Below are 15,374 nucleotides of genomic sequence, written 5' to 3'. Positions count from 1 at the left end.
TGTGGTGAGCCAGGCTGGACCTGGTCCTCTGATTTTAAAATATTTGTGCTCTTCACCATGACACTGTAGGGGTCAAGAGAGACAACTCTATACACATAGATATAGAATAATGTGAGAACACCATTAAATAGGCCAAGCAAACATAAAAACAAACATTTTCAGCACAGTCAATGTGACAGTTTTGAAAAATGTTTGAAACAGAATATTTATAAATGGCGATGCAAAGCATACAATTTTGATACATATTTTAAAATGTCTATAAATGTGATAAGCACACCAATTTGCATCCTACCTGAGGCCTTACTCTTGGTAATGTTCTTTGAGGCACTTGTGCAACATAAACCTGAATTTAAGGAACTTTGCATGTTAAGATGGTACTTGATCTAATCACTTCAGTTTAGAAATATTTTTGTAGGTATAAATTATATGTAGACTGAAAAATTAAAAGTCTGGAAGGGAGACTTATTTTTTTTTTTTTTACTCTAGGAAAGTGAGAAGAATGCAGAACATGTCATTTTTAATTTTGTTTGAATTAATAGTTTAGAATCAGATATACCTTACGTTATCCCTCTCCCAGCAGCCTAATCGTTTCCATTTTACCACGCACTGCATTTCAGAGTGGAATTACAACTGTAGCTGGAAAAAATTAGGACTGTAATGCTTATTGGGTGCAGCTCCCCGATGAATACATTTCAGTCATTACAATCTTTGCTTCTGCAGGGCTGGGGTATAAGACAGCAGATATTCTCCAGTCCTATTCACTCTGAACCACTCTCAGTCATACAAATATATTCTCATTTAATTGTGTCAAACACGAGGCCAAAGTGCATCAAAATTTACACTGCCCACAAAGGATCTGAAAACTAGAAGCATGGTAGTGAGGGAGAGAGTTCAGAATTGATTTTTTTTTATTCTGAACAATTTGTTGGAAACACAATAATCTTGTTTTCTTAACGAACTTATTTAAAAAGCCCATGTATTGTATTTTAGGTTAATGTAGACACGTAACGAGATAAATTCAAATGGATCCTGTTTACCTTGTGAATGTTTCTATCAAGCTCCCAATAAATTAAAATAATTTGTTTAACTTATTAATTTATTTACTTTAATAAATTAGCATGCCTTAGAAATACTTTTTACACGTTTACTCATAATTTTTTTAAAAAAATTTTATTTGTTTTAATTAGTTATATATATAGTAGAGTGCATTTTGACACGACATGCATAAATGGAGTATAACTTCTCATTCATCTGGTTGTACAGGATATAGAGTCATACAGGTCATGTAATCATATATGCTCATAGGATAACCATGTCAGATTCATTCTACTATCTCTCCTGCCCTTATGCCCCCTCCACTCCCTTCACTCCCCTCTGTTTAGTCTAAAATATCTCTGTTCTTTCCCCCCACCCTATTGTGAATTAGCATCCACATATCAGAGGAAACATTTGGCCTTTGGTTCTTTGGGATTGTTTTTATTTTTTGCTTAGCATAAAGCCAATCCATTTAATGGCAAATGCCATAATTTCATTCTTATTTAAGACAAAGTAATATTCCATTGTGTAAATATACCACAGTTTCTTTATCCATTCATTTGTTGAAGGACACCTAGGTTGGTTCTATAGTTCAGCTATTGTGACTTGAGCTATTACAAATATTGATGTGGCTGCTTCACTGTAGTTTGCTGACTTTAAGTCCTTTGGGTATTAACCTAGAATTGGGATAGCTGGGTCAAATAGTGGTTACATTCCAAATTTTCTTAAGAATGTCCATACTGTTTTCCATAGTGGTTGCACCAATTTGCAGTCCTACCAGCAATTTATGATTTACTTATAAATTTTAAGAATGGCTTAATTGAAGTATGACAACGTACAAGGGATTGCTCATATTTTAAGTGTACCATTTGATAAGTTTTGACTTATGTGTACTTTTGTAACCCCATCACCACTTTTGAGGAATGAACTCATCTACAGTCTCCAAGAGTTTTCTTGTGCCTCTTTGCATTTATGCCCTTGGGTTCCTCTCTTCATTCCCCTCGCTGGGGAAGCTATTGATCTACTTTCTTCTACAACTGATTGGCTTTTACTAGAGTTTTATATAAATGAGATCATGCAGGACGCATTTTCTTGGTGGGGAGAGGACTGGCTTCTTTCATTTAATATGATAATATTGAGATTTGTCTATGTTGTACCATGTGTTAATAGTTCATTTTTTAAAAAATTTGTTGAGTTGTATTCTATTTGCTTGAATACGTCACAGTTTGATTATTCACGAGTCTATTGATGAACTTGTAGGTTGATTCCAGTTCGGAGCTCTTATGAATAAAGTTGCTATGACCTATGTGTACTCACTGTGTGGACATGTGCTTTCATATCTCCTGGGGAAAATATCCAGGAGTGGAATGATTAGGTCATATGGTTGGTATAGGCACATGCTTAACCTTTTAAGAAACTGCAAATCGTTTTCCTAAATGACTATACCTCCTTATCTTCCCCAAGTAATGTTTGTGTTCTGGTCATCATGTGTCCTCACTGATAATTAGGACGGTCAATGTTTTGAAGTCTAGTCATTACAACAGCATATGATGGTAGCTATTGTGGTTTTATTTTGCATTTCCATGATGGCTAATGATATTAGTGTGTTTGTGTCATTTCTCTCTTTTTTTCCTGACTCATCTAGCCACAGGTTTATCAATTTTATTGATCAGCTTAAAGAACTGTTCCACTTCATTAATTTCTCTTTCGTTTGTCTTTTATCATTATTAATTTCTTTTTAGTATACAATTATCTTAATTCTTCTTTTATTTTGAATTTAATTTGTCTTCATTTTAGAGTTATTTAGGGTAAAAACTGGGATAACAGATTTGAGTCTTTATTATTTTTTTTTTCTGAGATAGGTATTTAGTACTGTAAATCTCCATTAACTACTACTTACCAGAACCCCACAACTGATAGGTAATATTGCCATGTTTATTATGTCAAAAACACTTTCTAATTTTCTTTTTTGACTTATATGTTATATAGATGTGTTTAATTTGGTTTCCAAATATATGAGAATTTTTGGATCTTTCTATTATTGATTTCTAATTTAATATGGTTGTGGTTCAAGTGTATACTTTGTATGAAAACTTTTTTCACCTTATTGGGACTTTTTTGATGGCTCAGAATATGATCTATTCTGGTAAATGTTCCAGGTGTATTTGAAAAGTTGTGTATTCTGTTGGTGTTGGGCAATGTGTTCTATAAATATTTATTAGGTCCAGTTGTTTGATAGTATCATTTGAATCATGTGTATTTTTATTGATTTTCTTTCTCCTTTTCTCTATCAGTTATTGAGAGGAGTGTTGAAATCTCTGACTATAATTCTGAGTTTGCTTATTTTTTATTGCTGTCTGTACTTTTTGCTTCATGTCTTTTGTAGTTTTGCTAACAGTGCAAAGGTGTTTAGAGGTTTTTCTGTTTTTAACCTCATCATAACTGTGAGGTGACTTACATTGTCCCTGGTGATCATCTTTATGCTATCATCTATTTTGTGTTATTGACATAGCCACTCCATCTTTCTTTAGATTTGTATCATCTAAATACTAGTATTTATAACCTTGTCTTTATTTTTACTTTTTAATTATTTGTGTCTTTATACTTAAGTGGCTTTCTTATAGCCAACATATATATGCATATTGTTTTTAATTGGGTTATGTAGATCCTTTGCTTTGATTATTCAAGTAGTTAGATTTAATTCAATCATCTTCCACTTTCTTTTCTGTTTTCCAACTGTGGTTTCTGTCTTCTTTTCTGATTATTTGAGGAATCTTAGGAGAGTAGCTTTCGTTTCTCCTCCTCCAGCCTTTCTGATTAGCTATCACACATCTCACTTTCACATATGTTGTAACCCCACATTATCTAGTGAATATTTTGAAGCAATTATCTTTTAAAAGTTTTAAAAATATTTAACAGAATGACCTGTTTTCAATGTGCACTTTTATGTTCTGTGAGTTATCTGTAATATATATCCAGAATAAAGTGGAGTAAATTTGAAAAGGTTTAAACAATAAAATTGTATTATGCAAAATATTGTGTATATATGAAATCATACTATAAGCATCATTTCAGTATTGTGTTGAATTTTAGTAACTCTGGAGAAAATGTAACATTGGGATATTTCTTGTGCACCTGTGTTTGTTCACTGAAATTCATACTTGACCACACACTGAGGAGTTAACTGTTGGGCAAGGTACTGAAGTCAAAGGAAGCTAGGTTAATATATTCCTGCTATGTTAAAGATAAGAAGAGTTAATCTGTTTATCATTTTCTCCTCAAAGGAAATGAAGAAGAGAAATTTATTATTTTCAGCATATTCTTCTACACTCTTGCTTTTCATTTTATATGAACTTTTTTAAAAAAAACACCTCTATTATCCTGCACAAAAAATCAACTCAAAGTGGATCAAAGACTTAGGCACTAGAACAGAGACCCTGTGCTAATAGAAGAAAAAATAGACCCAAATCTTCACCATATCAGCCTAAGATCTGACTTCCTTAACAAGACTCCTAAAGCACAAGAAGTAAAATCAAGAATCAATAAATGGGACTGTAAAGGTAAAATTTTTAAGCTGACTCTAAGCCGCAGAGCCTGAGTTAAAGTGTAAAAGACCGGACATTGTGAAGTTTCTAAACTGCAAGGCTTGGGTTAAAAAGTAAAAGACCAAGTATTGTTAAATTCCTCTGCTACCCCCGGAACCTGTAATCTCTGTAGCTGTTAGAACAATACCTGAACTGCCCAGTAAATATTCTCACTGGCTCCTCTGGTTGTCTAATAACTTGGCACTCTGAGTAGCCTGGCACGTAGGCATCCAGGCCCCAAAAACCAACCAGTTTAAATGTGTACCCCGCTTAGAAGTGACCAATCACCTCTGTCCAATCTGTTCCCGCCAATGAATGTACCAATCATGACTCAGAGTTGTTGTTCAATTTTCCTGCGCCTCATGATGATTTGTTCTGATGTATGCAAAGCCCCCTGCCCTCTCCAAAAAGTGTACTTAAGCTCTGCCTGACCTCTGCTCTGGGCTCTGGGCTGCTCTATCTTCCTGAGTGAGCCTGGAGCCTCAGCATGCTGAATCAATAAAACCCCTTCTGCCAATTGCATGGAGCCGATCTCTTGTGGTCTCTCCCTCCGACGCTTCGCCAGACCCTTACAGGACAGATTCAAATTAAAAAGTTTCTTCTCAGTAAAGGAAACAATTAATAATGTGAGGAGAGAGCCTACAGATTGGGAGAAAATCTTTACCACATGCACCTCTGATAAAGCATTAATCTCTAGGATATATAAAGAACTCAAAAAACTTAACACCAAAAAACAAGTAACCGAATCAATAAATGGGCTAAGGAATTGAACAGACACTTCACAGAAGAAGAAATACAATTGATCAATAAAAATATGAAAAAGTATTTAACGTCTCTAGCAATTATAAAAATGCAAATCAAAACTACTCTAAGATTTCATCTCACTCCTGTCAGAATAGCAATCATCAAGAATACAAGCAACAATAAATGTTGGTGAGGATGTGGTAAAAAGGTACACTCTTACATTGTTGGTGAGAATGCAAATTGGTGCAATCACTATGGAAAGCAGTATGGAGATTCCTCAGAAAATTGGGAATGAAATCACCATTTGACCCAGCTATCCCACTCCCTGGTTTATACCCAAAAGACTTAAAATCAGCATACTATAGTGACACAGCCACATCAATGTTTATAGCAGCTCAGTTCACAATAACTAGACTATGGAACCAACCTAGGTGTCCCTCAATAGATGAATGAATAAAGAAAATGTGGTATATATATATATATATATATATATATATATATATATATATATACTCCACAGAATATCATTCAGCTTTAAAGAAGAATGAAACTATGGCATTTGCCAGTAAATGGTTGGAGTTGGAGAATATGCTAAGTGAAATAAGCCAATCCCACAAAACCAAAGGTGGAATGTTTTCTTTAATATATGTATGCTAATTCACAATAAGGTGGGGGGAGCACTAGGGAAGATTAGTGTTATTTTAGATTAGGTAGTGATGGAAGTGATGGGAGGGGAGGTGAGGGGATGTGGGGATAGGAAAGATAGTAGAATGAAGCAGACATTATTACCTATGTATATATGTGACTACATGACCAATATGATTCTGTAATATGTATACTTAGAAAAATGAGAAATTATATCCAATCTATGTATGTATATCAAAGTGCATAAATGCATTCTACATCGTGTATAACTAATTAAAACAAATAAAAAATTAAGAAAAATTTAACTGTAAACATATTGATGTGTTTTATAGGAATTACTTATAATATCATAAACCAGGCTTTGAGTTTTATAATTAAAAATCACCTGTCATCCTTGGGATGCCATTTAAAACTATTATGACATTGGAGTAACATGTTCTTCTTGAGGACTTTTTATTTGTAAGGCCATAGAAGTATGAGAGTTTTCCAAATACTTAATGGAAGTCAATTTTATGTTTTATATTAAGGATGTTGAACTACATAATAAATATGCTTTTCTTTTTACTTATAATTGACTAGTTTACTTTTCTACAGCAATGTTTATATTCTAAATTTTGCTCACTTTTAAATGACAGGCTATAACATGAAAGTTGAAACCATTCTTAATTTGTTACTAGTGAGTTTTAGTCAGTTTTTTTTCCTACTATGAACAAAAGACCTCACAAGAACATTGTAGAGGATAAAAAGTTAACTTGAGGTTCATGGTTTTAGTGGTCTTAGTCCATGGATGGCAAACTCTGTTACTTTGGGCCTGAGGTGAGGCAGAACACCACGACAAAAGGGTATGGAGGAGGAAATCATCTCCCCACCTCGAAATCAGGAAGAATAGAGAGCGCTCTACTCACCAGGGACAAAATAAATACCCCAAAGCCATGGCCCCAGGGATCCACCTCCTCCAGTCACTTCCGACCACCTACAATGACCATCTAGTTAATACATTCAAGTGAATTAATGCACTAATTAGGTTGAGGCTCTCAAAATCAAATCATCCCACCTCTAAACTTTCTCGCATCATCTCCCACATTAGTTTTTGGGAGACACCTCTTATCTAAATTGTAATACAGTGGAAAACTCTACTTTTTCATTTAAAGATGTACTTTTCATAGTATGTAATTAGTTGTCTTTTCTAAAGGAGGATGTTTACTTCATGGTTGTAGCCTCAGCCTGTAGCTCCTGGGGCAGTCTAAGGAGTTGCTGAACTTAATATTTTTAATTTCACATATTGACCCTTAACCTATACATAAAAAATGGATTTTTATTTAAATTTTTTTTTTTACTCGAGGAAATTTTTGCTTTCTTTCTTACATTTTCTGGCAGAGTATTATTTCATCTTTAATATGTCTTGGTAATGTTTTGGGTCAGAATAATAAAATGTTCATAGTGTTGAAAGCTAAATATATATGAAACTTATTTAAGATGTTTACTAACAATTAAAACTTAGGTTCAGTAATTTAAAAGAAACCATCAATTTGGCTTCCCAGAAAATAATTTGGCCAATTTTCATTCATTTCAGTGGGCACAGTGAAGATTCCAGACAAGTAGATTGAAATGTAAATTGATCAGAAATCACAGAGTACAATTTCCCTCAGGACTCAGTCAAGCCAAGTCAATCAACATAAGGATGAACTATGTAATTTTAGTTATGTAACCAGAAATTTTTAGTTAGCCCATGACTCAGAATTCTTATAGTTAAAATATAATTACTTTCAACAAGAATTTAATTGTTGAAAAAATGGCATTTCAGATGAAAACATAGTTTTGAAAATACTTTTGTTGTCTTAATTACTAAATCATGAATTATATTAGAATTTTGAAAAGAATGGCTACGTAACTGCTGATAAATTCATTTTTTTGATCTTTAGAAAATTACCATTTTTGTGTAATTTCCTAGCTTTTATACTGTAAAGAGGTAGCATAGGGATGAGAGAGGAATGGTAGTCTTCTATTATGCAAAGAGATGGACACTCTAGGGAAAAAGAGTGAAGTAGGTACTGGACTTAGAGAAAGAGGTCCTCTTTTGAAGGCCAGGAAACTTGATTGCAATCATAAAAATCTGTGCTTTCTTCCAATTGGAGAAGTGGCTTGAATAACATGGAGCTAAGAGAATCATATAAGTGAAGAGGTTTAACACTGAGAGCCAAGGTTTATTATGCTTACAGCCAGCAGTGCCCAGTGAACAGGGCACTGTTCAATGCACTCTGGAGGGACATCTTCCTGAGGTGACTGATCTATGCCTTAGCATTATTGCATTTCTTACTTCTTCCACTAGGTGGCATCAGATGGCTGATGCTCTACCCCCATTTCTTTTTAACAGGAAAAGAGGCAACAAGGCAAAAACAGAAGAAATTTTCTGCTTTTCTTTATGATGTGGAAAAGTTACTTGGGCTGTACTAGGAATGAGGTGTTCTTTGACTTATCAAGCAGAGGTTGGACTCTAAAAGTGATACTATTAACAAGTTGGTGATTTGTTAAATTTGAACATTAAATAGAATGGGACCTTATGTTAGATGATAATAATAATGGTCCAGTGAAACATGGCTTCTTACATTCCCACTTTAACTTGCTTGGCCAGGTAACTTGCCTTATCCAACACTAACAAATTTCGTACAAACAGAGGCCTTCTGCATTGGGATTTGCATGCTCTCTTGAAGTTCTGGAAGCCTATGGCCCAGTGACGAAGCTTGGGCTAGACTGTTGGACAAGCATGGCCCACCCAGCTGACAGCACCAACTACCAGTGAGATGGTCTCAGATTGTCCAGGTCTAGTTGGGCCACCAGATGGCTATTGGCACACGAATGAATGCAGTCTGAGGGTCACCAATGGTTTTATCCTGTGATAGACACATGATTTTGGTTAGTTTCTTAATTTCTAAGGTCCATCAAGCTTAATTTTTTAGGGTCATGTAAAAAAGTTTTCTCCACTCATATCCTAGGGTATATTGCAAAGCAGAACTGGATTTCAGAGCTACTCAAAATGAAAGTGAGAGCCTTTCCTCAAAAATAATTAAAAAGAAGTTTTCTGTTTTTCTAGATCCACAAGTACACATTTTAATGTTTAGAAAAGAGTTAGTAGTAAAGGAACAAGGCCAACTAGTTATCCACAAGCAGGTGGCAGAATTATGACTTTTCAGCTTTTTGAATAAAATGAGGAAGAAAACAAAATTATAAATCATGGCGCACATTTTTACTATTTTGTACCATGATTTATAATTTTGTTTTTTATTGTTCCCATAAACACATATAATCTTATGGTTTCAAAGGTTTTGTAAAATTGAATATGCTTTTTTTGTTGTTTACTTTATATTTGGAATAATAAATGCCCCTATGAAATGGTGTAAAGAGTTGGTGGAAGAAGAAATCTTGTGTCAGTACAAATTATACAGTGCATTAAACCAAAGTATAGCTATAAATAAAGTGTGATGGACTGGGTTTGATGTTTCAATTAAGCTGTTGGTTCTCAAGTTGCTTAGAAGACTGCTGCCTCTATATATTAAGTGGCTGGTTCTAATATTAACACCAGATGAAATGGTAAACTCTGAATGTCAAAAGTCTACATCAACAAGGTCTTAGTGGGTACAGCAAAAGAATAGAAAAAAATGTGCTAAATATTTTTTTCAGTCATAATATTCCATTACATGACCAAGATGCTTGGCTATTCTTTCATAGTCTTTGGCTATTCTTTCATAAAAAATGGTGTGTGTGTGTGTATGTGTGTGTGTGTGTTTATGTATGTGCAATTGGAGGACTTACGGGGAATGGGGACTGGAGTGGTAGGTTCCACAATGCCTTCACTCACTCGTAAAGTGAATGGATTAGTGAATACAGCTGACATTTCCTGGTAATCCCACTTTTAATAAGTGCATGCTAAGCAATATACTGGGCCCCCCCCCACTTCACTCCTAAAAATGGCAGAACATTCTTGGTCTATGCTGAGAAAATCTCTTCAAAGGTGTCTGGGAACATACAAAGTGTAAATATGATGTCTTATTTTCTTAAGTCATTTCCTGGTTATTTCTATCTGAACAGCATAAGTGATGGAAACCTTTGCTCAAAATATAGTTTTGAATTTCTTTATATGTTTCAAAATTATGCCTCGGTTCAATTACCCTACAATTCTCCTTCATTTCTAATTTCTAAGTGGCCACAGATTTTAACCTTGGTCTCATATTACATACATATCAGGACAATGACCAGAATGAATACTTGTTTTAATTATCAATTCTTTCTTTATGTGGTCTAAACATTGCAAACTCTCCCTGCCTGAAGGGACAGATGAGATCATGTTAACATTAGTAGTCAGATTATAGTAACACTAGCATACTAATCAGATTACAGTAGGTCTTGGTCTATCAGCCTGACAGCAGGGTTTTAGTCTCCTGCCCATTAAATTTTCCTGGTTTTCTGGGAGTGCCCTGGGATGTTGACTGTGTAACCAGGAACAAGGCTGTGCATGCTTTCAATCTGTGACAGTTTGGATCTGGAAAGTCATCCCACAACACATGTATTGAAGCCTTGATACCTAATGCGGCAATGTTCAGAAGTGGGGCTTTGGAGAAGTGAATCATGAGGGCTCTGATTCATCAATGGATTAATCCATTAATAGCTGAATGGATGACAATAGGTGCTATGTAATGGATACATGTAATAAAAACTATAGGCTGGTGGGGCATGATTGGAGGAAGTAGGTCACTGGGGGATACCCCCTGGGAGACTATATCCTGTCCTTGGCTCCTCCCTTTCTCTCTCTCTGTGCTTCCTGGCTGCCATGAATGGAGCAGCTTTCTTCCACTGTGGCCTTCCACCATAACATGCCTCACCTCCTGCTAGCCAACCATAGACTGCATCAAAATAAACCTTTTCTCTTCCAAGTTGTTCTTGTCAGGTATTTGTTGTCACAGTGATGAAAAGCTGATGAACACAAAATGCAGGTTTAGGAAGTCACCTTCCTCCACCTTCCCATTGTGACTGTTTTCAGCCCTCTCCCTGAGAAAGCTGCTTGCTATCCATGGTCATGCTCTGCTGGCAGTCCCCTCAGTCTTGCTGGGGAAGGCTGCCCAGGGACAGAGGCCTTTCACCATGAATCTCATCCTGTGCTTGAGGTCTAGAGCCCTATTGCTCTTTCTGTTTTTGAAACTAACCCTACTGTTTTCAGGGGCTCCCACCCAGTCCCTCGATCCAGATAAGGGGAAGATGTCAATCCATCATATCAAAATTTTTCTTATTGTCTTTTTGTTTCTCTCCCAGTTTCTGAAAACTTCACCTACTTCTTTAACTTGAAGAGATTGGGTTCAGTCATTCTCTGAATTCCAATGGATTTAGCAAAATCTGGCTTCTCTTACATAAAAGAGATCAGGTTTCACAACGTTGTTGGGACGGGGTCTCCAAAGCTCTCTTGTTTCCCTCCCACTCCAATTGTCTTCCGGAGTGCTGCTCATTCTTTCCCAAGGTCCTTATTCTGCCATGGAGGGAATCTCTGGGTGGTACACAGCATCCATGAGCAGGCACCACTTGGATTTAGCATCTGTCGTCTTGTCTCTATTCTGGGTTTGTCAGATTTCATTGCTCACATTCTACATCCACCCTGCAAAGGTCTTTTCTCCACTGCTCTCCTCCTCTTTTAGTCCAGGCTCTTATCGCTCCCGTCAACACCGACATCAAAAGGAACGCAGTAATGATGGGAAATGACAAAGGAAATCGCTTATTTCATCAGTAATTGGAAACTGTTCCAAAGCTAAAAATCCCTAGTGCAGAGTGGGGAGCCTTTCTTCTTGGATACAATTATAACTTTACATTCAAGGGATAAATGCTAGTTATTAAAATCCAAGCATGGGTGAAATGGCAGGAAAGCTTGTTTTATGCTTCATTTATTTAATAAACATTTGACAGTTTCTTCCTATGAAAACATTACCCCTTCATCTTAGTAAGGAATGCAAAATAGACTGAAGGGGAAAAAATCTCTTCAGCTTTGATTACAACTCAAAAGCAATTTTTGCCTCATATCCTGGTATTTTATATCAAGTTGACATTTACTAAATGTGGCCTGGGTGGTTAATACCTCTGATTAACCCTTTACTTTTTAATAAATTCATACTGTGTATTTACCTCTTGCTTAATGAGCTTAATCCTTTAAAAACAAAGCAGAACAAAGGAAAACAGGGTCTGAGGAAAAGAATTATTTAAAAAAGTCTATGATTTATATAAAAAAAAAATCTGGATAAAAGCATCATCTTGTTGGCCCTTCTGGGTCAAGTCTTTCCACAAGCAGGCTACATCTAACTATACCCGGGGGGAAGAGAAAGGATCACTCTTGTACTCCATCTTTTCTACCTCTGTCTCACATTCTGTGTGAGCTGTGAAACATGTTCACAAATCCTTAAACCCTTTTCTCATTGAGAGGAGTGGTTTAAGGACCTTCCCTTGAATCTGTGTGGGGTTCTGGCTGCTCTGACCCATAGAATATGATGAAATTAATGCCCTTTGGCTTCCGAGGTGGTTTGTGATAGACCGTACACAACAGCTTTCATCTTGTGTTGGAATGTTTGATCCTAGAGCTCTGGGTTATCACATACAGATTCAGCCTGTGCTGAAGCTTCCAGGCTGGAAGGAGGCACCCGTATCGAGAAGCGTGCATTTCATGTATGTAGAACTTTCTCTTCTTTTCCTTTCCTGGATCAGGAGGACTGATGGAAGCCAGAGAGCCTTACTCTACAAATGTGCACATCTGTACGTGATTCTCTGTAAAGATTTGAGGGAATTACAGATGTTCCTGGAAGGCCAAACCAAGGTTTCTGAATCTGAGGTAGTAATCTCAGAGTTTGTCACTGGGTGTTGATGAAGACTCTGAATGGGGGAATGATACATTCAGACTTCTGTTTCTGATTGGATACTTAAAGGGCTATATAGAAGGATGATTTGAGGGTAATAGCGCCAGAGCAGAGAGGCCCAGTTAAGAGACAACAGCTCTTCAGGAGAGAGATAATGGAGCCCTCATGCGGGTGCTATGGAAACAAAGATGGAGGAGGAAAATACATAAGAGGTAGTATTTTCAGGACTTAGTGATTGCTATGGAGAGGGGAGGTGGGATGGGCCTTCAGTTAGTTAAGTTATGTGATAAAGGAGGAAACACAGGTTTAGCAGAAACATCAAAGTTCAGGCTAACATTACAGTTTTGGGTCAAAGAGTAACAGGTAACCACAAAAAGGAAGACTTAAATAGGCTCTGAATGTGACCTGGGAAAATGAATTCTGAATGTATATTGTGTAGTTACTTTCTGGAAAGTTCTCCTGAGGGTAAACATTGTGTTTTTTCTTTTTCTTTCTTTCTTTCTTTCTTTTTTTTTTTTTTTTTTGAAGGAGGATTTATTTGGATGGATATTTGTGCATTTTTCTATATTTAAGGTTTTACTACATTGTAGCCAGTCTTGTATTTTTAGGAGGAAGTATTTACATTGAGGTTCAAGTGTGCTAATTTAGAAATCACATAAAATGAATAATGCTTATAATAATTGAGATGAGCAGAAAAAATTAGAATAAAATTTTACTAATTTGTACTCATTGAGGGGAGGCCCAGTCATAATTCATCAAAATTAGAAGTGTAGTATGCTGTTTTTGTTCATCTTCTTAGCCTAAAAATATACCAGGGAAAAATTAGCATTCTTTTCCCAATTATATAATTGCTTCTTATTTCTTCTCTGAGAATTAGTATGGATACATGTCATAAAAACTTAACTTCCTCTACTTAACTTCCTTGCCCAGTACTGACAAACTCAGAGATATTGTGGCAAAAATGAGTCACAGAATAACTATATATGCTTTTTGTTTAGAAAATGCTGAACTTTACCAGTCCTCCTAACTGGCCATGGGGAAACAATTGTGTCATTTGCTTTGAGGGATGATTTTGAGTATGACTTCCCAAGTTTTACACAGACAATATCATATGAGATCGCACATCCCCAGACACACACCACTCAAGAGGCATTGGAATCAGAACTCTAAATCCTACTGTCTTCTCTGTTGAGCCAGAAAGTGTGACTCTGAAGGTATGTCTAAAGCCTTTGACATTTTACTCACTGATGACAAACCGAGGGAGAAGGAAGGAAAAGTGAATCAGCATAACCGTTACTAGTTAGCTTCTGTCTCATGTCCTTTTCTGCTAGAGAATACTGAAACATAGGAGGGTGCATAACCCGGTCTGGTCAAGGTGCATCCATCACTCACTGTGGGGTTTCTTACGCCAGGGGAGTATGTGTTCCACCAATAGGAAGACAGTCCGAGTGTTCAGAGAGCTGGGAAGTCACATAAAGTGCAGCATCTCCAGAAGAAGAGACAAACACTGGGAATCAGATGGCCCTGCTTTAGAAGGTCTGGTTGTGATCCTGGCCTGGTGCCAGAAGAAATTAGGGGTGATGGCAGAAAGTCCATGAGGAGAGGTAACGCTTTCCCTTCAAAACATGTTTGGAAACTATTTGTAATAATACCCAAATTTAACATCAATATGGAAATATACCCTTAATTGTACCTTCTGTAATTTCTTTTTAATGGGTTCAGAGAATACTATTCATGTTTCTATGGAATGTATTTCATGCTGTTTTCAGAATAAATGTTCTTTTGTTTTAGCCTGGGTCACATTTCTGTAATAACCCTAAGGTGAATTTATCAGTTACCCATAAGCAGATTGAAGATTTATAATCAGTAAACCAGATGTATTTACCATAGGTTTGGCTAAGCCCATCTCCCAAACCACAGAGGATCTGCTTTACCCTATAGCTCACACTGTCTTTACCCTATAGCTCATATCTATTCTGTTACAACTAACACCTTGGAAAAACTAATTTTTCATTCTGTATCAAACCTATTAAACTATTCCTCATAAAAGAGACCCAGAGCCAGAGTAAAGAATATTACCTGAAATAGTCCGGGGCCATAAAATACAGAAGAAACAGGTTCTTTGCTCTGATAGAATAAAAGAAGTACTATAAAGTTTTAAATCCACTGGTAACAAAAACACATACAATTATAGCAGTAAAGAAACAATAAAAAATTGGTTCAGATAGTAGGGACTCTCTTTCATTGCTAGGGTATTTATGCTTTGTACATTTACCTGTGGTTCCCAGGTAGGAAGGAGAGCAACACATTGGGATTTCTGTCATTTTTTTAAACATCTGATTGTGAGAATGATGATAGAAAAGTTCACTAGGACCTGGATACTTTAGATCAAATACCAGCGTGTGTGGACTGAGGGGAGAGAAGAGAATTGGGAAATGAAAGAAGGTAAGAAAATATGAATGATAAGGATTGAATACAGAGT

The 15,374-nt window shown here is 36.2% G+C and overlaps 1 protein-coding gene across 1 annotated transcript in view; it reads right to left on the bottom strand.

Moving 5' to 3' along the window:
* The window catches only part of Galntl6 (polypeptide N-acetylgalactosaminyltransferase like 6), a 1,038,819-nt gene that overhangs the window by 106,273 nt on the left and 917,172 nt on the right, over positions 1-15,374 (bottom strand). The gene's annotated exons all lie outside the window — the stretch shown is intronic.

Source organism: Callospermophilus lateralis, chromosome 4, assembly GCF_048772815.1.
Source record: "Callospermophilus lateralis isolate mCalLat2 chromosome 4, mCalLat2.hap1, whole genome shotgun sequence".
Classification (NCBI taxonomy): Eukaryota; Metazoa; Chordata; class Mammalia; order Rodentia; family Sciuridae; genus Callospermophilus; species Callospermophilus lateralis.
Note: the sequence above shows the minus strand (reverse complement) of the source record. Positions and strands in the feature narration are given on the sequence as shown.